Here is a 25,925-nt window from a genome sequence, read left to right as displayed (position 1 = left end):
TAAATTAGTATGAAATTATAAGATACTTTATTAGTGTTATATGGAAGAAGATGTGAAAAAGGGTTTATTTGATAAGAGTTTTCGAGGTAATGCAAACTTAAACAATTGAGTGTTTAGCGTTTAAATTTAGGTATGCATATATTCATATGTATTTTATATAAAACTCTAAGAAAACTTTAAACATATTTTTTTTTCTTGAAGTTCCACGCGGTTTTTTGTTTTAGAATTTTCCAAGAACTTGTTGCTAACTTTAAACGCAAATTGTGTTGTTTTCTATTTTTATGCAATATAAAGAACTTGAACACTGAACGAGTTTGCTTAGAGTAAAGTTTGTTAGGAAAGTTATAAAGTTAATGAGACAAAATTGATGTGCAATTACTATAAGGAGCAATGTTACTTCTCAGGCAACAGTGGGAACATTTAACCTAAATACGATATAAAATGACAAAATTGTTGTTTAAGGAGATACAAAATTTAAAAAAAAAATGCGGAGATGGGATCGAAAATGGTGAGGACAAAAAGGGGAGGACCTAACTGGCTACCTTAGTATATGCCAGTGATAGCAAAGCGAGAATGGCTCTAAGGCCTTACTTTCTTACTTCTCTGTTTATAGCGGAGCCTAGGGAAACAATGTCCTTAACAAGCTCAAAGTTATGTCTGTCGAAGGTGACGTTTTGATAGAGACGTCCATGTTGCAGGTCCTTTCTTGATGACAACATTTACTTTGTTTTGCCATCATTAACCGCTTAACCCATTTGTGCCGCCTCTGCCTCAATACTTACAAAAACCCCATTGACATCACGCTCAGTTCTTCCGATTTTTTCAATGTCATAAGCCAGTAATTAGACAGACTTTTGAAAGAAAATGACTTTAGTGTTGACGTTGGACAGCGCATCACCTTGTCTAAAGCCTTTTTTGACATCGAAAGGTTCTGTTAAGTCGTGTCCAATCTTTATGGAGTAGCGCGATTTCTCCACGGTCACCCTGCACAAACGAACGAGATTGGCAGGGATGCAGGACATGTCGCCTTATAGCTAGTCCCTGCAGATGCTGTCATATGTGGCCTTGAAATCGATGAAAAAATGGTGGGTGTCGATTTGATGTCCTTGGGTTTTTCTAAAACTACACTGGTAAGGCCCTATCAGGTTGTTGACGATCAGCTGTAGACGTTCACATACTACGGCAGAGAAGATTTTGTAAGCGCTTTTAAATAAGACTGATTTTTTCAAAATCGGTCAAACAATACTGTTGTTTCATTCATTGGGCATATGTTGTTCCCACCATATCTTACCGATTAGTTAGTGCATGCGCCTAACCAAGTTATCTCCTGCTGGTTTGAAGAGTTCGGTTTTTTAACCCATCTTCTCGGCGGCTTTGTTAGACTTCAGCTTAGATGTAGAAATCTTTACTTCGTCTAAGTGGGGAGGACGGGATTGTTGGATTTCGCCGTCACCTATACAGTCTGCAGAAGTAGTCCTTCCAACATTGACTGCAATTCCACTATGATGTTAGCCCTTTCGACCCTACAGCCTTCGGTTGGAGGGTTATATACTTGTGATTTTCGTTTCACCTGCTCATACAACTTTTTAACTTTATTTCTGCTTTTGAAATTCTCAAGTTCTTCGACTGCACGCTTCGACCTTAGCTTCCACGAGGTCGTGGTCCGAGTCAATATTAGCTCCTCGGAATGATCGGACATCCATGATGCTGGAAGCGTGCCTACCGTAAATCGCAATTTCGTCAAATTAGTTGACGATAGATTGATCTGAAAACTCCAAGTTCCTTCGTGAGTGTTGAGTTGTTAAAATGTGGAAAACGCGTAATGGCTATCATGACGTTTCGCCTCGCAGCAAAATGGATGAGCCTGAATTCGTTGTTGGAAGTATTGTGGGGCTTGACATTAAAATTGCCCAGGACAATTTAAATATCGTAGATAGGACACTGCTCATATGCTTTATCCAAGAGCTCGGAGAAAATATTCTAAGTGTTGTCATTATTTTCTTCTATGGGGTCGTTTGCACACATTAGTTTATTGTTGCCAAATTTAGCCTTGATGTGGATGGCCATGAGACGCTCGTTATTGCACCCATAGCTCAAGACTTGTTGCCCAATGACAAAGCCACATCCAAATAAGCGTTGTTGTTTTTTTCGGTAGCTGTAACCATAGTTTTTCATCCTCTTTTCACATCGCATTTCCAGGATGGCGGTGATGCCTGCTTTATAGCAGTCTAGGGCCTCCGCTAATTTTTCGGGTGCATATGGTCTGTTAAGGGACTTACTATTCTACGCGCAATGACGGATCTAGGGGGGGGGGGTCGTAGGGATCATGACCCCCCCTGCGAGGAATTCCCTTCAATTCAAAGTTAATCGTATTGCGTTAATGGATATTACCCCCATTATATTATAAATTATTTACTTTTTGTTTATCAAAACAACATTTGTTTTACTTCCTTAAACTTTGTTACTAAAAGTACTACTTTTAACTGAGGATTAAACGAAGAACATAATGACGAAATTTAAATGTAAATTTTACATATATTTATAAGCTCTATATTTAGTGCTTACCATACAAATATTTTTAAGACAAAATTTCAAATTTAAAATGATTTTCCAAAAAATAAGTTAATCTAGGTTTTTTGGCAAATAAAATAGCAAATAATTTTTTTAGAAATTATATATATAAAGCACCTATTTCCTTAAATTCAAGAACCAAACATTTTTCTCTCTAAATTTTGTAAGTTTTGTTGACTCCTTTAAAATCAAAATACGAGTAACCAGTATGATAGCGATAGTAATAATAGACTTCCGAAAATTGAGTTCGAAAAAACTTCGTCAAAAAAATCCCGACATTTCTTCATTTCAGATCCTCTCTCATTTTCTGGATTTTTGAAACTTTTAGCGTTCTTAGCATAAATAGAGATGGGTACAAGAAAACTATATTTTATTTTTGGAAAAAAAGCTACGTTTTAAAACAATTTCTTACATTTCTGCGTGAAATGCATTAAAAACCCTTTAAACTATTGTGTTTTAGCTCTTAAATATGGAATATTTAGAAAACTTTTGGAATCTGGGAATGATTTCATATGTAGGGAGTCATACACATTAAATAGTTAGACCATACTTTGCTGGACAACAGTGTTATAAAAAAATTTTATAACTAAAGTTATCATTTTAGCAATTGAAATATGTAAAGGTTAGGTTAAGGTACACATTATGTTATTTAAATTTTGTAAGTCTCCTTTACAAAACGTTAAAGAACATTTTTAGCTGAGAGTAAAAACTCATCTTATTGTTGAGGGGGTGTTTTTTCGAAAAACTTACTTAGTATTAAAAAAAAAATAACAATACAAATTAACGATACCTAATTCAATTTAATCCAAATCATAACAAACAATATTTTCTATTTCAAACATTTGATTTGCTTCACGATGAAAACTGTTTTGTTTACATTTATTTTTTGACTTCTCTAACTCGGTAGCTCAGGATCCTAAGAAATCATCATTCAGAGTATTTTTTCTGGAAGGTTTTTGGCTGTAGTGCTCTCTAAAAACCTTAAAATCTTTGTTTTTTTATTTATTTATTTAAATATTCGTCTTAAAAGTTACACACTCCATTTAGACTAATAATTATAACTAGACTAAGCATTATAACAAATTTACTAATATATTTTTCAAAACATTTCTATTAATATTAAAATCAATTGCAAAATCATATTCATTAAAATCCATACAAGCTCTTGTGATAGGATTATACTTAGCATAGCTAGTACTGTGGTAAGGAACATTTAGGAAATCACAGTCACGAGGGCGCAAGTTTCTAGAAGGCACATAAATAAAAAACATAGATAACAAAACTGGACAGTCAATATTAAAATTCAAGACATCAAAAGCAAAAAGTATTGAGTTTAATTTTCTTCTCTGCGCAAGAGGTTTTAGGTCAATTAAAATACACCTCGTCTCATAAGATGGAACATTTGAATAACCATATATTTTTCGTAAGGCAAACTTTGTGAACCTTTTTTGAACTCTTTCTATACGACAAATGCTAGACGCGGTAAAGGGACTCCATATAACAGTACAATATTCTAATTGTGGTCGGACGAGACTAGAATAAAGAGCTTTTAATGTATAGGGGTTTTCGAAATCTTTTGAATTTCGAAAAACAAACCCTAGCATAGAGTTTGCTTTTGAGATCACATGGTCTATGTGATTTGAGAAATTCATTTTAGAATCGAAGATTACGCCTAGATCCTTATGGCTATCAAGTCTTTGTAGAATGTCATTTTCAAGTTTATAATTATAATATAATGGACTGTGATTTCTAGAAAATGTCACAACGCTACATTTCTTATTGTTAAAATATAGCCCATTGATATTACACCATTTAATTAAATTATTTAAATCAATTTGAACTTTATTTGCATCGTTAAGTGAATTTATGGAACTGAATATTTTCAAATCGTCAGCAAATAGAAGACATTTAGAAAAAGTAAGATGCAGAGGTAAGTCGTTAATAAAAATGATGAAAAGAAGTGGTTCAAGGTGACTACCTTGAGAAACACCCGAAAAATTTATAATTTCCTTAGACAAGGCATTATCAATTTTTACCACCTGTTTCCTACCTACTAAATAACTCTTTATCCACATTAGGAGCTGAGAGTGAAATCCATATATCTCTAGTTTCTTTAAGAGAACACTATTTTGAACGCGGTCGAAAGCCTTTGAAAAATCAGTGTAAATAGTGTCGACTTGAGAACGCATTTCCATCTGTGATAGACAAAAATTTGAAAATATTGATAAATTTGTAGTAGTGGATCTACCTTTTAAGAAACCATGTTGGTAAACTGAAATGTTATTGTGAATAAGATTATACAATTTGTTTTTTACTACAGCTTCGAAAACCTTAGGAATTAACTGCAGTTTTGCAATTGGTCTGTAATTTTCAATCGAACTTTTTGTACCTGATTTATGGAGGGGAGTTATTGTAGAGTACTTCCATTCATCTAAGAACTCACCATTACTTAAAGAAAGGTTAAATATTATACAAAGTGGTGTAGCAAGTATATAAGCACAAGTTTTTAAAAGAATTGGTGGAATATTGTCTGGTGAAATATAGAAATTGTTTTCAAGATATAAAAGTACTTGTAAGACATTATCTACAGATAACTGCAAATTACCAAGATCAACCATAGGATCTGAATTTATTGAGTTAGCATAGTCTAATTTGAGATTTATAAAATTAGATTGAAAGAACGACGCGAAGTTATTGCTAATTATATTAATATCATCGGACAACACATTATTATAAGTCATGCTAGTGGAATCCCAGTTGAGTTTCTTTTCGTGTTATTAAATGACCAAAAACTCTTAGGGTTATTCTTAATATTTGATTCAAGAGACGAGATGTATTGCTTGTATAAAATTTTTTTCAAAAACTCATACTCCCTTCTTATTTGTTTGAACTGTTCATTTAAATGAATTGAAGATTTTTTAATTTTATTAAGTTTATTCATGACATTTTTCAGTCTTGATATACTTTTGTTGAACCAAATAGGTTTATTTGAATTTTTAAATAAAGTTTTTTTAGGAACGTAAGAAGAAACCGCTGAATCTAAAATGTTCCGAAACAGAGTAAAAGCTTGTTTAGTATCTTTACTGCTTAAGATTTGTTGCCAATCTACTGTGTTTAAATAAGTTTTTATGGAATCATAATTAGCTTTTTTAAAATCATACAATTGTGAATTATTTTTAGATTTAGATTCATTTAAAACTGAAAAATTAAAAATTATTTCAACTGCATTGTGATGAATGCTATTTTCTAACATTTTATAAGATGGTTCATTACATTGAGTTTCAAGGCAATTATCAATAAAAATTAAATCCAAAATACGACCAATAGAATTAGGAATATTGTTAATTTGATACATATTTAAGGCTGATAAACTATCAATAACATTATATTCATAATCTTTGACAACATTATAAGGAAATAATTGCTTTTCATCATCTGAGAATTTCCAATTAATATTAGGCAAGTTAAAATCACCAACAACTACAAAATAACAATTTTCATCTTTATCATTAGCAATTTCTACAATATTTTTAATGTGAGACTCATACAAAAGATTTTGAGATGAAGGTGTTTTGACATTCTAAAGCTTCGTCGCTAAGTTGACCAATAGGAAGTAAACAGTTAGTGGCAATATGATAGCCTTGAATTAAATTTGTATGGACTGTAGTGCTCATATAATACCAAGGGTATAATGATACAAAATATCTTGCAGTTTCCTTACAAAACGGTTGAAATTTGTGTGGGCTGATGGGGGGCTTCATCGATAGCCGTTATCGAAGCAGATGCGCTTTATTTGTGTTACCGTAACTAGGCTTAGGTTTATCGACTATTAAGCCTGTTCTCACTTTGAATTCGTAGTTTATTCTGTTTTACTATAACACGGTTTTTTCATTGGTTCTCCATCCTTTAACCGGAAGCTTTTATGCAACGTGCCGAAAGCATTCAAATAAACGAATCCACGCGTGCAAAGTTGACAATCTAAATGATAAATTTTCCTCGTTTACTGATAATTGAATCATTTTGTCGATGTCATTGAAATTCTTTGAAGTTGCATGGCATAAGTAGCACCTCATCGATGATTAGGTGTCAGTCAAACTATTGCAAATTTTGCCATCTATCACTGACAAGATCGCCTGATGTACGGTACTCGTATAATCAATATTTTGAATCCTGATATTCGAACTACTTGGTTTTCTCTTCTAATAAGTTAATCAGATTCTTTTTCGAAAATTATTTTCAAAGGACGACAAAAACGCTTTTTTGGAACGAGACATTTTATAAACACGAATTTATCGGTTGCAATATGGCTTTTCAAAAATGTTTAATGATATTGGCTGTGCCCCGAACTGCCATCAAAATACCACTTTGATATGAGGATGAATTCATTTTTTTCTGAGCTGATGCATTCCAGTACATTTGCTTGATTATTCAATATTTTTTCACTCAAGTTTCTTGAACTTGAACATTAAGTGGATAGCGATTCCTGTTTTCTTTCTGAATTTCTTAGCTTCTGATAACGTTGAACTGATTCTGTTATAATTTTTCATCATCAATAATCATGCATTACGAGAAGAAATCATTTGTTTCTCAGCTTTCAGTTTCTTACCCGTGGCTCGTAAGCTCATTTAGGCTGCAAAAACAGGCTCACTAATAGAGACTGTGCTTCTAATAAGGCTTGCAGTACGTTTCCATTTTGTTTGCTCACTGTTTTCTTCGAAATTAAGTTAAGGACGTCCATGTCCAACAGACTGACGATACATTTTAAAAGAAATATTTTCATCGAGCAATTTTGCTTCGGTTGCTAAAAACGACTTTTTAGTTCGGTTTGACCGTTCCCATTTCAATTTGAACGGCTGTTTGAAATCTTTAAGCTTTAGTTTTAAGTGGCTTGTTTGTTCAGAGCATAAAGTTTTCGTTTTTAAGAAATTTTCGACAACCTCAAATTTGTCTTCGATTTTTTTTTCTTATTATCAAACTACAGTTCAAAAAGTTTTCGTCTCGAACAATGAAATACTTGACCACCTATAAATTTCCATATTGGAATTAACACAATTTTTTGATTTATATATCGAAAAACTGTTTTTTTTTCACGAATTAAAAGGAAAGCAAGAAAACAAGATCTTAGTTGCCAAAAAATCTGTATTTTCAACTTAGAAAATTCGCAAACAATATTTTCAGCATTTTTCAAGACGTTCCTGTTTTTGATTTATATTTGTCTGTTCATCGGGCCACATTTTCACATCTGCTTGAAAAATGTCGAAACAGAAAATATTGCCCTATTTTTGAAAAATTCTTAAAATTGCTTTTATATAACTTGCTTTCTTGACACTAACTTGAACAACTTTGAGTGCAATTAACTTAGGATGGGTTACTTACCAAAAAAAAATTCTTCTATTTCTTATCAAAAATACCGTATTAAATGAGAAAAACAACATGATTTTCCCGTTGCTCTCAAATAAAAATGTGGACTTTTACGGCGTAACTGGTCCTTACTTTTTTGAAAACGACGGTAGTGAGGCACCTTCAACAGCATATGAACTCGCCTTAATGATAAGCCCAAAACAAATAAAGGCAACCAAAAGCCGAGGACCAAACAATCATTTTCTAGGGGTTATCTGTTCAAGGTGTTAATCTTTTAGAGGGATCATAAACATAAACTACATATACCCCTCATATCTTGAAAATAGACTAGTTCAAATCTTCTTAGACCTAATATCACATTTCACCAAAAGAATAACATTTTGTTAATCCTTGAACTACCCACCCCAAACATATTCCAAAATTGTAGATACTCCTGTGTCCTGTGTATTTCTTTGTGATAGAAACCTATCTTCGGGCAATTTGCATCTCATAAATATTCCATTTGAACTCGAATCATCGGACAAGGGAGTGATGTGTATGTAATATTCTGTTTAGTTTTATTTTTGTTGTACCTATATCTTCCATCCTAAGCATTCTGCATCCATCCCAGTTCCCAGTACCCAGTTCCCACTTCCCATACACCTGACAAGCATCATAGAAACATTGAGCTGCATTTGCTATCCCATGACATGCCCTTTCGTTCAAATACCGTTTTACATGTTAAACGCCCAAAGTCACAAACCATGAATTTGCGTTACCATTAAATCCAGTGAAATGGCATGGTCTGGTCATATACTGTTCCTTAGCTGTGCCATATACCATGCCGTTTAATTTGACATCATCATTCACCATTCAACTCTCCCACCCATTCCGCCTTTACCCTTCGGAAAAATACAAAAAAAAAAAAAACAACAACCCCATGCTGGCCGCGTGCTCTACGAACTACGACCGGCCCAGCGACCCACCGACCGAACGACCAATGCGACCGACGATGACGAAGGACCGGTGCGTACAGTAGGTACCTATATGTACCTTCATCCGGAGTTGGATGTCCGTGACAGTTGAAACATTTACTCGTTTGAAATGGGAACCATAGTACCCGGCGGACATTGGTATATGGATCTTCTTTGGTACATCCTGTCAGGAGCAGCCGTTGAAAGCCGCCGGCCATTTCACAATGAATTGAATACAATTTTCTTTTTGAATTTGAATTTGGAATTCAGATTTTTTGTGTGTGTCTCTTGTTCTCTGGTTGAATAGGGTTTAACTTAAAGGACATCAATGGGTTGCTTGAATTTGTTGTTATGATCTGATGACTTACATGCCATCCAATCGAAGTAACCAAGGGTTTAGATAAGTGCGAATAAATCCTAATGAACCAAACTTGTTTGCATCCAGATGAGTTCAAAATTTTAACCCTATAATAAGGGTTTTGAATAACATTAACACATATGGGATTCCTTTGCAACCCGGTACTTTTGGGAGTAAATTCACAAACGCAACAATACAGAGATGATTTGCGATCATCCCTGTAGCACGTTCACAAATAATTGGCATCACTTAAAATGTTAATTATTCATTATTGCAAAGTTGGATAAACTGATGTGCAAATATCGTTGCCGACGCGATTTGAAGCAAAAATGGCGGGAAAAGACAATGAAAAGTATTTAATCAAATTCTAAGTTGTTTATAAATTCATTAATTTGATGAATTTCAAGGAATATTTTACCAGCATACAAATTAAACTTTTTATAGAAACCAGATACAAATATGAAGGTGAGTTTATTGCCGGCAGAAAATCAAAGTCAGTATTATGGAGAAAAGTTCTAGAGGAGATAAAATGTGTGGCTCCAGATTTTAATCACAACAAAAACCAAATCCATCTAAAGTTCCTAAATGTGATGATTACATACAAAAGAATAAAAAACAAAGATAAGGAAACTGGAAGGGATGCGACAACTTGGGAAAATTTCGATAAATTGGACAAAGTGTATGAAACCTATGCTTATCAATCGTACAGCACTAATCTTCTTCTTCTTCGTTTCCGGCTGCTAGTAGCAGCACTTTAATCCTCCTGGAGCATAGGTCGCCAACCAGGTACTTCCATATCTCTCTATTCCTACATCAGCTGGGACCACGTCTCCAAGTTTTGGACCGAGCTTCCTTCATGACAGATGATCTCCATGTGTCTCTTGGCCTTCCAGGTCGCCTTCTTCCTTGAGGATTCCATTGAAAGCACTGCTTTGCTTTTTTGTCGTCCGGCTTCCTCAATGTATGGCGAATCGAGGACCACTTTCTGTGCGCGATGTCAACACCCACTTTTGTTTGCGCAGTCCTGAGCCACAGTCCATCGTTAGATATGGTTTGTGGCCACCGGATGTTCAGGATGTAACGTAGACAGCGGTTGACAAAAGTTTGCAACCTTCTCAAGATGTCAGCAGAGCACTTCCACGTTTCGCAGGCATATAGCAGCATGGATTTTACGTTGCACTCAAACAACTTTAACTTGGTACGGAGCGTTATTTTCCTGGAGTTCAACATTTTAGAAAGCATTCCGAATGCACTACGGGATTTATTTATTCTACTGGTGACAAACAGGCCCGTTCCATCATCGAGTGGCGAATAGCTTTCCAGATAGTTGAACAGGTGACCTCTTCTACTGCTACTTGTCTCACAATAACCTCTTGTTGTTGATGGCTGGTGTGCACTAACTTAGTCTTACTGGCATTAATCCTTAAGCCAGCCACCTCAACATGAACTAAAGCGGCGATTGGTACTCCGACGATTGTTCAAGAATAATTCACAAGGTGTTAATGCGGTCGAAATCCCACTTTATGCCTCTTGAGCGTAGACTCGATCTTAGGTTCTATCCTTTCGAGAATGATGGTTGCCATTAACTTTGGAAACACGGACAGATTGGTGAATCCGAGCCAGTTATTGCAGTTCTTAAGATCACCTTTTTTGGTAGCTTGACAATTACCCCCTCCTTCCATTTCCTGGGAAAGGTTATGTTTTCCCAAACAGACTTAACAAGTGGCAACAAAATACCGGCAGCTAAGTCGGGATCTGCTTTGAGGAATTCGGCAGGTATGCCATCCAGCCCAGCTGCTTTTTTGTTCTTTAAAAGATGTATCGCTGTTCTTATTTCCGTTCATGTCCGGTGGGGGGCAAATATTATTGCTTCTGGTAGATCTACGTATGTCCGGAAGTTGATGATTTGCATTAGCGTTTGCATTTGTTTTCTGATCATCGTTCAGCAATGTACAGAAGTGCTTCTTCCATCTCCGCAATTTATCTTCCATTGACACTAAAAGACTACCGTTGGTGTCAGGAACAGGATGGTTGACAATATTTTCTTGGCCTACAAGATCCGTAGTGATTTTGTACAGCATCCTCGCGTTACCTCTTCTAGCAGCTTCCTCAGCGCTTTTTGCCAATTTGTTAAATCTGGCCCCCCTATCTCGTCGCACACTCCACAGCACTAATGGTACGTATAATACTTCGAACAATTTGAACTTAATTAGTCGCACAGGAATCATACTCGGGCCAGTTAAAATTCAAAACTGTTAAGTCTGATTATTGCCTGGAATATTGAAGGACACTTTTAAGCCCACATATTCCTGGTGTTCCTGTAACCCTGCTTTTGTTCTCCAGCGACGTAGATTAGACACAGCACGGATCTCCTCCACAATTGTGTCGACCATGATTCTGGAAGTTAGAGGTTAAGCAGACGTTGAGGGACAATCAGCTGGTGAGACACTTTTTGGTTGGTTGTTGATCTCTATATAAGTAAAAGTATTTCACCAATACTTCGGATATAACATCATCGAACAAAAATTGTAACAAATTTGGGTTCACCCTTACAATCTGACATTTTTAAAACTATGTTTCCCGCCGCTGTCCAACGACTTGATGATGAAACCTGTGTCGTTCAACGGAATCCTTTTCTTCCTAAGATTATTCCCGAGTGATACCTTTCTTCTGTATTTTCTTCTTGTTCACAAATCACTTGCTATGATTTTGTCACCTTATTCAGAATCTTCCGTCTTCATCTAAGACGGCTTCATTTTCTGCATGAGCCTCATTACAGAGTTGTCTTTTTTCTTCATCATCGCAACAGACCATTATTGTGATGATAACATCGGATTTTTCATTAAAACAAAAACGGTTTTGGATATCAATGAATTTTTGTTTCTTATGGAAGTACGTTCAATGCCATTATGTATGCAACTCGATTTCTTTTGCATGGCCAATACTGGCACGCTTGCAGAAGTCCAGACGTTGAAAACCCAATTTTTGACGGTTTTGTACGGAGTTAATTAATCGTCGCTGGCTTGTTGGCATACACCATAGACTTGAAGTAGCCCCATAGTAAATAGTCTAACGGCAGAGTCAAATCACACGACCGATGCGGCCAAGTGACTGGACCATTTCGTGAAATAACACGTTCTCCAAACTTCGTTTCCAATAAATTAATTGTGACATTCGGTGTGTGGCTTGTGGCGTCGCCCTGTTGAAACCATATGTCATCCAATTGGGACCAAAAATATTCGGTGATGGTTAGTGCATTGGACTGCCATGCAAGGGGTCTTGGGTTCAATCCCTGCCTGTGCCCCCTAACTTTTTTCACGGGTAATGCCTCTTGCGAGGAATTGACGAATCCTCCAAGAGTAATTCTTTCGGCACATAAACTGTAGGTCCCCTCCATTCCTGACACAATTACTCGCACACAGGAATGGTTGAGAGTTGTAAGTCACTAGGCCCTGGTACTTCATGGAATGTTGCGCCACCTAATTTATTTATTTATTTTTTATCATTTTTTATCATTGAATAACGTAACAGTCTTGATCATCATGGAAGAAGTACGGCCCAATGACGCCGCCGGCCCATAAACCAAAAAGACCGTAATTTTTTCGGGTTGCAATGATGACTCATGGAGTACGTGTGCATTGCTGCCTTTCCAATACCGCATATTTTGTTTATTGACGAAGCCATTCAGCCAGAAATGAGCTTCATGGGCTTCAGGTCTTGCGTTAGTTTACTCTTGTAAGGCCAAGATCTTTTCACACTATTCACCACAACGACGTCAAAGAGATGTCAAAAGGTTGAGAACGACGTGTGAGAGACTCATTTGGGCCCTTTGCAACTGAAGCCTTAGCGGCACTCAGCACTTCTCTCTTTCACTAATACGGAAACATTTTGTACTATGCCTGTGGATTCAAATTTCTCCATTAGATGCTCAATTTATGATCTTCTAGGAGTATTAAGACGACCAAAAATTGGAAGTAGCGCTCTTAACGTTAAGCACACTGATGTCGAATTTCGGTAGTAAATTTTAATAATTTTGACTCGTTGTTGGCTCGTTGTATGTTTCCATCATGAAATTGCAAACCGAAAAGAAGAGAAATGTCAAAAGAGGGGCAAGAAATATGGCGTCGTTTGCTGTACCTGTTGCTCTACTTTTGTAGCGTCTTTGTTGAAAAACCCTGTGGAATATTTGTTAAGCCCTGGAGAAGAGGAAGCTTTTATAATACAATTTTAAAAATATTTACTAACTTACCTTGTTACAGTTTCAAAAACAAACAAAAAGTGTACTCTTGTTTAAAAACAAAAATATATCATTTACACATATCTGCAGTAAGGAGATAGAAAATACACTAAATACATTTCAGGTGGGAAGCAGTAACGAAATACATAAAAGTCGTGCCCTTATTGAAAAGTAACGTTTTTTATTTTAAAAAGCTATGACCGTTTTAATTTTGAATGGGGGTGCGATCGCACCCGGTATGCATTCTATGGAATAGTTGAGTACTTTCGAGAAAGGATTGTTTTTAGTTTTTTTTTGTAAATCCAAAACATACCCCTAATTTCAAACTAAAAAAATACATTCTGAAAGCTTGTTACCTCTAAGGGCTTTTCCAGAGTCCATTTTCTTTATTTTAAATTGCTTTCAAGGGTCATTCTCTAGTCCGAGTTTCTGACAATGAATGGGTTTTGAAGAACAATGAACATACAAAAATTGACATAATTTTTTTGATTGAATGAAAAATTACTGTACAAGCATTTCTAAATTTATTCATGCGTTCGCAATTGTTGAAGCTTTCATTTTTAAAAAAGAATTGTATTTTTTTGTGAATTTCTAAAACAAATTGTTTATTTTTAAATAAGCGCTTGAATCAATATAATGAGTTTTTTTGGAAAAGATAAACACATTTATTGTGTACATTGTTTTTATAATTTATTAAGTGGATTGCTTTTTTGGAAGTGATTGAGTCTTCTTTTAATTTAATTTATGTTTGTTTGTTGTAAAAAAAAAAGAAAATATTATACAGGGTTATTCATTTTGCAGCTTCTTGCGGTTATTTTGTTCATGATATTTATTATAAAGTTGCAACATTATAGTGTGAATCACTGCATCATTTAAATGACCACATCTCGAATTGTGCAAGCATCGATTCCTTACAAGTAATTTTCGACCACTTTTTGAAACATATTTTGTGGTATCTCGGCCATAACTTGACGAATGTTGATTTTTAAGTGATCAAGAGTTAAAGGTTTGTCTGCATAAACAAGGTCTTTCGCGTAGGCTACGACCAGAATGTTCTAAATTTACGTTTACAGTCATTTTCGTTTTGGAAGAAGTAAGGTCCAATCACACCTGTTGGACCAAAGAGCGCACCAAACAGTGAATTTTTGTGGATGTAATGGCCTCTCTTCCATTTATTGAGGATCGTCAAAACCTCAAAAACGACAATCTTGTTTATTAACATTCCCATCGTCCACCGCCTGTTGTTCAAGCACCCAATCTATAGACACATTCGGGTCTTCGGTAACAACTTTACTTAAAAATAAAAAAAAAATAGGTGGCGCAACAGTTCTTTCAGAACTTGGGCCTAGTGACTTACAACTCTCAACCATTACTGTGTGCGAGTGTTGCTGTCAGGGATGGAGGGGACCTACAGTTTAAAGCCGATTCCGAACGGCTAATTTGAGAAAACTCTTTTCATGACAAGAATAACTCTTTTAGGATTTGTCAATTCCTCGCAATTGGAAAAAAAACTTTAGATGGTACAGGCAGGGTCTGGACCCAAGACCTCTTGCATGACAGTCCAACGCAATAACCATAACGCCACGGGTACTACACTTTCACTTACAGCAGCGATATTTTCAGTGGTACGAGCGAAACGATGATGCACAGGCCTTACAATGCCTTCAACTAATCCAGTCTCTTCAAATTTCTTCACAATTTTGCCAATTGCTTGCGTAGTTAAAGGATTATGTAAATTCTAATCTCCTCTTAAAGCACAATATGTGGCTGTGGCAGAATCACAATTTTTGTAGTAGGTTTTAACAATTTGTATGCGTTCGGCGATAGTTAAGCTATTAGTGAATGCCTAGAGCTGAAATCAAACGCAAAATAACTCTTGCAAATCGCTGCTTTTTGGAATTAGAAGGCAATTGAGTAGTGAAGTCCTCCCTCGAGCATCTAAAGTCACCATCTTTAAGACGCTCATCTTCCCAGTTCTCATTTATGGAGCTGGGCAAGGGTACGATAACTCAGGCGACAAGATATTATTATAACGGATTAGTATAAAACAGTTAAAAAGAAGCATTTTTGACTATGGGAGGGGATGTCTGTTTCCCCCGTTTAGACGGGAGGGGCAATTTGAACGTTGGGATGGGCCGGGCAAAAAGAGGATGAAAAACTGCTATATTTACTATGGTGACTGCTACCACGAAAACCAACAGCGCTTATTTGGATGCGGCTTCGTCATTGGAGCCAGACTTAAGCAAGAAGTCTTGAGCTATAGGTGCATCAATGAGCGCCTCATGGCCATACGCATCAATGCTAAATTCGGCAACATTAACCTGATATGCGCGCACGCCCCCAGAGAAGAGAAAGACGACAACACCAAAGATATGTTCTTCGAGCTCTTAGACAAAACATATGAGCAGTGCCCTAGCTACGATATTAAAATAGTCCTGGGCGATTTTAATGCCAAGCTAGGAAGGGAAGACATCTTTGGTGGAATAATCGGGAAAAACAGCCTGCACGACAACACTTCCGATAATGGATTCAGGCTCATAGATTTTGCTGCGGGGCGAAACGTCATGGTAGCCAGTACGCGTTTTCCACACCTCAACATCCACAAAGGAACTTGGGTTTCTCCAGATCAATCTACCGTCAACCAGATTGACCATATTGCGATCGACGCCAGACACGCTTCCAGCATTATGGATGTACGAACTTTCCCAGGAGCTAACATCGATTCGAACCAGGACGTCGTTGTAGCCAAGGTGCTGGGAGAAGGTACAATGTCGAATGGCTACAATCGCCAGAGATCGCCAAATCCTTTTCCGACCGAGTTACCAGTAACCTCCCTCGAAGTTCTCTGCCGCCAACACAATGTATCGAAAACCAGTGGCAACATTTGCCAAGCCGACTCTGATGTGCTGGGTTTCAAACAGCCACCAACAAAGAACCCCTGGTTTGATGAGGAATGTCGGCAGGCAAATGCAGCCAAACAACAGTCACGCAAAGCGGCGCTGCATAAAAGGACGAGAGCTGCTCATGAGCTCTATGAGCAGAAAAGGCGAGAGGAACGCCGGTTTAAAAGCAGGAATAAAGTTCGAAAGTTTTATGAACAGGTGAAACGAAATTCACAGGAACCGCAGTCAATGCTGAGGATATGGAAGGACCACTTCTGCAGACTGTATAACGGCGACGACAAACTGAATTCCGCTGTCAGGCAGGATAATCCATTCAACATAGACGAAGTAAAGATTGCTATATCTAAGCTGAAGTCTAATAAAGCCGCTGGAGCGGATGGCTTGAATGCCGAGCCCTTTAAAGCAGCTGGAGATAAGTTGGTTAGGAGCATGCACCAACTTATCTGTAAGATATAGTCGGAAGAAAGCATGCCCGATGAATGGAACCTCAGTATTGTTTGCCCGATCCTGAAAAAAGGAGGCCTACTAAACTCCGCCAACTATAGAGGAATCAGTCTACCTAACATCGCCTATAAAATCTTCTCTGCCGTAATATGTGAACATCTAAAGCCCATCGTCAACGACCTGATAGGTCCTTATCAGTGTGGTCTTAGACCAGGAAAGTCCACAGTTGGTCAAATATTCACATTACGGCAGATCCTGGAAAAAACCCAAGAACACCAAATCGACACCCACCATCTTTTCATCGATTTCAAGGCCGCATGTGACAGCATCTACAGGATGTGCAGGATGACCATGGAGAATTCACTCTGCTCCATAAAGGTTGGAAACAACTTAACAGAACCTTTTGATGTCAAAAAATGTTTTAGACAAGGTGATGCGCTGTCATGTGATTTTTTTAACATCGTGCTTGAAAGAATAGTGCAGAGCTCACACGTCAACACTAGAGGCACTATCTTTCAAAAGTCTATGCAATTACTAACATATGCTGATGACATTGACATAATCGGAAGAACTCAGCGTGATGTCAATGGGGCTTTTGTAAGTTTTGAGGCAGTGGCGGCAAATATGGGTTTAACGGTTAAGGAGGGCAAAACAAAGTACATGCTTTCGTCAAGTAAGGACATACAACACCGACGTCTTGGTCAAAACGTCACCATCGACAGACGTAACTTTGAGGTAGTCAAGGACTTCGTCTACCTAGGCTCCGCTGTAAACGCAGAAAACAACACCAGCGCTGAGATCAAACGCAGAATAACTCTTGCTAACCGCTGTTTCTTTGTACTAAGAAAGCAATTGAGTGGTAAAGTCCTCTCTAGAGGGACCAAACTGTTACTATATAAGTCCATTACCATCCCCGTCCTGCTATACGTTGCAGAAGCATGGACTATGGCAAAAGCGGATGATGCGAAAGCACCTTGGGTCGGTTCGAGAGAAAAGTTCTTCACCCAACTTAAAGCGCGAAACTGAACACATCTACCTAGAGACCGAGCTAGATGGAAAAGTTTGTAGGGCGAGGCCCTAGTTCACACAGGACTGTAGCGCCACCTTCAGTAAGTAAGTAAGGTCTTTTAAATACATTTATTTTTGTGCCGTAAGTGTTATAAAATCATATTGCGAGTTTCAGAAAATATTTAAAAACATTCCCGTTTTAATAGAAGATATAAAAAAGTATCTATTAACGATTAGTGAACTCTAGGTATTAATGTAAAGGGTCGACATTTTACCAGGCTTATAATATCACTAAAAGTCGTTCATGTAGCCCCCATGTACTACCAAACATCCCCAACATAATACTGAAGCCATCACTTTTACTCTAAGCTTTATCTCTTCTACAGAATCAGACAACAACTGGCTATTCTCAATGTGTGTCAATTCCGTCGAAAACCATCTTTCTAACTTATTCCTAATTGAGTTTGCCAAGCAATAGATTAACAGGTGGAATTGTTACGAGTCTAAAGGATAGTACATTATATACATTGTATCCCATCACCATCAGGGGACATCGTTCTATTGTGTCCATGTCATTGTCGCACGAGGCACCATTCGCTGATCTACGCAATTAGCAATTGTCGTTTTCAGAGTCATCGTCGCTGGGGATCTAAGCGACGATGACTCTGTGTCCTGGACCACCATCACTGTTGTCTTTGATATATAGTATCCTCATATCAACAATAACAACAGACGTTTCGTTGGTTGTTTGATTTGTCGTCATTCAGACAGGAGATTGCCTCAAGCTCTATAAGGATAATTCACTGTCACTGCATGGTCATGTCCATTTGGTTCCAGAGTCCACCTGTTCACTTATGCACCATAGCCATTGTATATAAGACAACCGAAACCGGACAAATCTTGCATTTTAATTCATAGAATACGAGTGCCTATGTACTGTACATAAATGGAATTCCTGGATATAGGTTTATCTATCTATTGTTTGACATTTTGGAAGCCGACAGTGAAACTCTTTGTCATTGTCTGTGAATATACCAATATACCTCTATTGTCCTCGAATTAAAACCCAGATAACTACTTCAATTGTGGGAAGAAGGAAATTTGCAACGCACTTTGATTTAGACATTTTGGTTTTGGTTCATTTCCGGTGAAGTATCTTTATTTGATGGTGACTTAGTCCTCTCTGCAGCATGTGCAGCGTTATGGCCGCCAGCTTTCTATTGTGGTATTGTAGTTATTAAACCTCAAAGAGATGGGTATATCTGTTTTAACGTGGATATTTTTAAATTATAGGGTCATTGCGGAAGAGATTCCGAACTATATCAAATCACTCCTTCTAGTCATACAGGCAAACACTTTACATTTTGTCCGTTAAGTTTTCAATTTTTGATGAAATTTCGGTCCGTTTAGGGGCGTACTCTAAAGAGTTCACATATCCCCGCAGAAAATTGTCAAGTGGCCGGCGTTCAATCACGGGGATAATTCTCGGGTCCGTAATGTGAAACTATGCGGTTACTAAACGTTTTCATTCAATAAATCAATAATGTCGCGAGCTGTGAGGCATCTTGCGCCATCTTGTTTAAGCCGTCACCATCGACAGACGTAACCTTGGGTAAGTTAAGGACTTTGTCTATGAACACAGAAAACATCAGATTAAACGAAGAATTACTCTTGCTAATTGCTGATTCTTTGGGCAAAGAACGCAACCAAAGTAGAAAAGCCCTCTCTCGAGGACCAAGCATGTTGAAATGCCAAACCAATCTAATAATAAATCACTGACAGCTAACAGAAATAGTAGAGAATAAAAAATAAATAAATAAATTAGGTGGTGCAAAAGTCCATGCAGAACCAGGATAGCTTAAAAGTCTATAACCCGTTTGACTATAATATTGGTATGAAATTGCTCTTAAAAATACTAGGGAGCGCTAGGAAACGCCAACTCGGTGGTCCTAGGTTTAATGAAAGATAAATTCCTATGTGCACCTCCTCGCGGTAGAGAGCGGGTAACGCTAACGCTAACGAATGGCTGCCGGTCCAAGGTCCAAGACTCAACGGTGTGGGCATCATGCAGACTAAAGAAGCTACCAAAAGTCTTATATCCTGGAAACCGATTTCGGCGAGGTTTAGCTCAAAAATCAGAAAAGTCACCATTATTCAATGCTAAGCACCAACAAATGAGGCTTTAGCGGACGAAAAGACCTCTTTTTATACTCATGTGAATTCGGTGTACAACGGTGTTCCGAGGGGGCGTTATCATAATCATCATGGCGGACTTTAATGCCAAAACTGGTTCTGAGAACGTAGGCCTCGAACGAGTTATGGGTAAGCATGGCTTATGCCAACGTAACGAAAATGGTGACATGCTTGTCGACGTCTGCAACGCTCGTCAACTTGTGATTGGGGGTTCTTTATTTCCCCACAAGACCTGCCACAAAATCCCCTGGGAATCTCCTGATGGTCGAACCAAAAATCAAATCCATCACTTCATTATATAGCAGAAATGGAGGAAGTCACTGTGTGATGCTCGTAACGAAATGTCGGACAGCGTAGTAGCACTAACACTAACCATCCCGTGCTGGATTTGAACGGCAACCTTTTAGTTACAAAAGAAGATCAACTACAAAGATGGAAGGAGCACTTTTGTGCGCTGCTAAATGATGACCAGAAAGCAGAGTTGAATCTACAATTAAACAACATGCGCAAATCTTCTAGGGGTATTGACACCAGTCCCCCAACAAGTGCAGAGATAAGTAATGCGACACATCTTCTAAAGAAAAACAAAGCAGCTGGACTTGATGGTATTCCCGCAGAATTCCTAAAATCAGACCCTGAGGCAGCTTCCCGTATTTTGCTTAAACTCGTGCAGGCTGTCTGGGAGAGTGAAACTTACCCAAGGGACTGGAAGGATGGAGTTATTGAAAGTTCCCAAAGAAAGGAAACCTCAAAAACTGTAATACTGGCGCGGTATCACAGTTCTGTCCGTTTTTCCGAAGTTAATGGCAACTATTATTTTCGAGAGGATTAAGTCCAGGATCGAGTCTACCCTCAATAGGCACCAAGCGGGGTTTTGCAATGGCCGATCGTGCGTCGACCACTTCAACACATTGCGAATCATACTCGAACAATCATCTGAGTACCAATCACCGCTGTACCTAATGTTTGTAGATTTTGAGAAGGCATTCGATCGGGTCAATCGTAAATGCATTTGGAGATCGCTTATTGCGCGTGGAATCATTGAGAAAATGGTCGCAGTTATTAAAGAATCGTACAATAACGCAAGGTGTTTTCTGTTGCACAATGGACAGCTTTAAGACTCCTTCGATGTGGTCAAGGAGTGAGACAAGGAGATGTCTTGTCACCAATTCTGTTTTTACTGGCGAAGGACGATGTGATGCAAATAACACGGCAGGCTTAAATTAGATGTGTCATAAACACAAATAAAACCAAAGTAATCACCACGGGCCAAAGCACACAAGTTATTCTAAGGCAGGGGACCATAGAGAAGCTCGAGCAGTTTAATTATCTGGAAAGTTTTATAGCTCTCGATGGCGGAACGCACCTGGATGTTAACAGTAGAATAGAAAAGAAACTCTTGGAATCCAACGTCAAATTAGTGCTGTTATATGCTTCTGGAACATGGAAATGCTCTGCCAACATCACGAGCAGACTACAAGCTTTCGTTAACCGTTGTCTGCTCTCTATTCTGAAGATCCAGTGGCTGCAAACCATATCTAACGTTGAGCTGTAGAATAGAACCGGACAGAAAAAATTGAACGTAAATATCATGCAACGGAAATGGCGATGGATAGGCCATACACTGAGGAAACCTGACGACAATATAGCAAAACAATCCGTACAATGGAATCCCCAGGGTAATAGAATCGTTGGAAGACCAAAGAGAACTTGGAGGTCATCAGTTTTGAAGGAGGCTCGGTCTCAAGGTATTCAATCGCGGCCACAGCTGAGGGCAGTTGCGGTAAATCGGGATAGGTGGAAGAACCTTGTTGGAGCCCTTTGCTTCAGGAGGAGCTAAAGGCTCTGCTGTACTTGCAGCCGGACAGAATACATATATATATTATATGAAATTTTGTCAGTAATCAGAAATGATTATGGACATTTTTTTACTCGTTAAAGTGTATTCACCCGTGTGGTTTTGGTGGCCACTAGACGTGCGTCGCCGCAAAGTGGTACTACGAGGCCAGGAAACTTCTCACGTAACAAAGCCATAATTGGGCTTATTTCGTGGTTTGTTGACGCATTTTTTTGTATCAAAATCTTAAAATTATCTTAAAGCTGGACAAAAATTCTTAAAAAAAACTAGCGTAAATTTCAAAAACTTAAAAAATATATTACTGGCCCTATGCGGGTGCTCTAAGTTAATCCATTATCTTATAACTACTGCCTTTAGGCCTAAGAACAAATTTAATGCTAAGTAACGAGAACTTAATCTAAAATGAGATTCTCAGTTTAAAGCCACCAAAACTGGTTTTCCTGCCTCACCCTATCTCTTCGGTCACTATCGGAAACAGTCTTACGTAACCAAAGGCACTCGGCTCAGTCCAGTGCGAGGACGTCTCGACTGTAAAGGAGTCGCCTATCTACAATTTTACGGCTGACGCATATCAGCTCTCGATTGTCTGAATAGAGAAAAGCTTCGGGCGGAATATTGCCACTTAAACGTGCACTTTCGTAGTACTCATTGTTGGGGTAGTAAGCCCCAAAAATTAAGATGTTAGTCGACGACATCGTTCTCGCAATGGGACCCCTACCAAGCTTCAGCAAGAAATAATCAATTCTGTTTATGTTGGCTCTGTTGTATCGAACCTGGTTGGAATAGTAATGTTTGTACTCCGACTCTGGTGTTCTGTGTAGTCCAAGGCAACGTCGCAGACATTGTCTCTCAAACACCCGAATCTTTTCCATTTGAGAAGGAGCAACGTTGAACCATACCGGCAGCTATAGGCAATCATCGGCCGGATAAGGGCCATGTAGCAAATCACCTTCACTCTGTTGTCAAGACGGCTGCTTAAAAACAATCGTTTCGTCAGGGCAAAGGATTTTCTATCTCTGGTCAGAGCAGCACTCATATTTCTGTCGAAATACAATCCAAGCAGATGCCAAGGTTCGCCAGTGGCTGACGATTTGGTCCAACGATCACTAGATTTTTCCAGTTCTTTCTCCACCTTGAGGCTCCACACAGCGGAGTCCTGAACAGAATAGTTTCGCATTCATGAAACTTGATTTTCAACTTCCAGTCATCGCAATATTGCTGAACCTTGTCGAAGTCGCTCTACAAAAGTGTCTTGATAACCTCAATTTTTGGGGCTGTTCTGTACGCAATTAGCTCGTCGACGTACGCTATCGCATCAGTCAAACTTGCTATCAGATCACTGGTGTAAATACTGATTAAGATCAGCAAGTTAACCGCTCCCTGTTGAAGACCATTTTTAATATCAAAGATTTTGGTAGATGTTACATTGCCAATTTTCACAATAAACCGTTTACCATTAAGGATGTCATAAAGCATATACAACATTGGTTTACTTATGCCAAGTCTGTTTAACTTTAGATACAGACCCGCTTACCATACGGTGTCGAAGGCCTTCTCCAAGTCAACCAGACAAGCATTCGTACATTGTCTTTTAGATTTGTTCCACTGGATATCAGAAACAAGCTTAGACGCAGCATGAATATTGTCATGCCCCGCTTAAAGCTGAACTGAATATCCGGAATTATTTTGTTGTTCTCAGCCCACTTGGTCAGAGCTGTATTTATAATCTTCTCCAAAACCTTACTAATACTCGGCAGTAGACTTATTGACCGGAGATTCGCCGGATTGGAGTTGTCCTTTCAGTTTTTCGGGAGAGGATGTACCAGTCCCGTTTTGCTCTGCGATTTGCCAAGTATTCGTCATTGAACCTGGTAAAACCGGGGTTCTCGAATCGCCACTGCGTTATGTCGTTACGCAGGTAGAAGTGGTGCTGCAGGGCTCTATTCTCCAGGTCGTGATTAGAGCGAATGCTAGCATTCACCTTGTAAACTTGCTTGAAAGCAGCCCCACGCCGCGCCCCCCTCTGCTTTCTTCTGTGGATCTTCGACAACAAGGAAGTCATCGTCCAACACGGCGTCTCCTGGATCTATTCCTTCTGTCAAAAGTACGCCTCTGTTCTCTGTCGTGTTCTGAAACTTAAGACAAGGAAGGTCGTTCTGATCATTCCTCATTTTCTCCTAAAGATCTTGTTAATTTGCGGAAACATACTCGGGTCACTAGAATTAACGGCTCGAATTTTCTTGTTCCAGTACAAATTAATGTTGAATCGATACTTTTGTTTATTGATGCATCCTGTGGCAAGTATGTACATTGTACATATCATATATTCTGCCAATTTTAACGACGTAATTCATCCCATAGTGCCCGACAAGTGGATATTGATCAAAACTTTTGTAGTAACTTTTAGTTAATTTCAACGTAAAGATTGCTAAGTAATAAAGTAATAATATCACTGCTCAAATGACAGCTGTTTGTTTGACAGGTATCAAGTGTCATCACTACCAAGCCCAAACGAAAAAATGAATGGTCCCATATTATTTCTTTACATTTGTAGGTGATTTTTTAAACTTTTCTTAGGCTTCACTTTCTCGAAATAAAAAAAAGAGTTACAGCAAATTTGTTTGTTTAAACATTTTGTTTAAATTTATTATAACTTAATTGCATTATTTTCGATAAAATAATTTGTTTAAAATGAATCATTACTCTTCCCAGTCACATTCCACAAGTTTGAATTCTATAAAAATTAAAGAAATTAAGAAAAATAAGATATATTTCAATTTAAAAATCACTCTTAGTTAAAAATGTGTTCTGTGTTTTAAAACATAAACTAATCTAAAAACAACCAACTATACTTACTTATATCCAATCCAGTGCAATTATTTTCATAATTGAATATACAAAGGTTGTCAAATTCGACTTTTGTCAAGCCACCATCGGTACTGCCACAAACGGGGTTCTTCATTCTGGTGCAAACACCATCACAATCATAATCTTCATTTTGAACATTTTTTAAGTTTAATGCAAACGAGTTTGCAACTACCAAAACTAAACAGACAATCAAGCAAAGGAACTTCATTTCGAACGGAACTTCAAATATGTTTTGAATTTCAACTATGCGGTAGAACGCTTTTTATAGGAGGAAAAGATTTACAGACAATCGAAACAATCAGTGTAGTCGAAGATACATTTTATAAAATAGGAAATCAGTTGAAAAAGAGTAGTATTAAAAAACTTTGAGTGCCAAGGCAATTTTAAAAAATTCATTTTTAAATTAGTAATTGTTTGAAAAATAAGTAATAACAAACTTGTATGGAATTTCATGTCTCTCATATGAGTATCTACATATTATAAGAAAAAAAGTAGTGTGGTACAACTTTAGTAGTAATTTCGGAAACACTGCCTACATTTGCTTGAATATTACAAATAAGTTCATTAATAAAATCAATAACGGTACAGTAGTAGACAATTTCAAAGAAATTAATACAAATATTATATCAAGTTGTTTAATGTAATGTTTGAACGGCGTATTTCCTTATACATATTTGTTTTGCTTTTTAAAGGTCTTATGCGTAAATAAAGAATTTAGGAGCTGGCGGTTTTCTTGTTTATATTTTTGTAAAAGTTAAATACGTATTAAAAAACTGTAGTAACATTTTGGCGTTGTAATTAAACAATGGTACCCGTGGCATGATGGTTAGTGCGATGGACTGTCATGCTAGAGGTCTTGGGTTCGATCCCTGCCTATGCCATCTAAAGTCTTTTCACGGGTACTGCCTCTTGCGAGGAATTGACAAATTCTCCAAGAGTAATTCTTGTCATGAAAATGTGCTTTCTCAAAATTAGCCGTTCGGAGTCGGCATATAAACTGTAGGTCCCCTCCATTCCTGACAACATTACTCGCACACAGGAATGGTTGAGAGTTGTAAGTCACTAGGCCTTGGTTCTCAACGGACTGTCGCGCCACCCAATTTATTTATTTTTATTTAATTAAACAATCATTTCGAAATAGAAATCAAGACAAAATACGCAGTTTTTATTT

General features: G+C 37.8%; 1 long non-coding RNA gene across 1 annotated transcript; it reads right to left on the bottom strand.

Moving 5' to 3' along the window:
• Nucleotides 1–24,492: 24,492 nt before the first annotated feature.
• Nucleotides 24,493–24,975, bottom strand: LOC129944383 (uncharacterized). Its single transcript, XR_008781428.1, has 2 exons — nucleotides 24,743–24,975; nucleotides 24,493–24,620 (listed from the first exon to the last, which is right to left on the bottom strand). It is a non-coding gene; the product is annotated as an uncharacterized LOC129944383 (long non-coding RNA).
• Between the last annotated feature and the right edge of the window lie 950 nt (nucleotides 24,976–25,925).

This window comes from Eupeodes corollae, chromosome 1, assembly GCF_945859685.1.
Source record: "Eupeodes corollae chromosome 1, idEupCoro1.1, whole genome shotgun sequence".
Lineage (NCBI taxonomy): Eukaryota > Metazoa > Arthropoda > Insecta > Diptera > Syrphidae > Eupeodes > Eupeodes corollae.
This window is presented reverse-complemented; position numbering and strand designations above follow the sequence as displayed.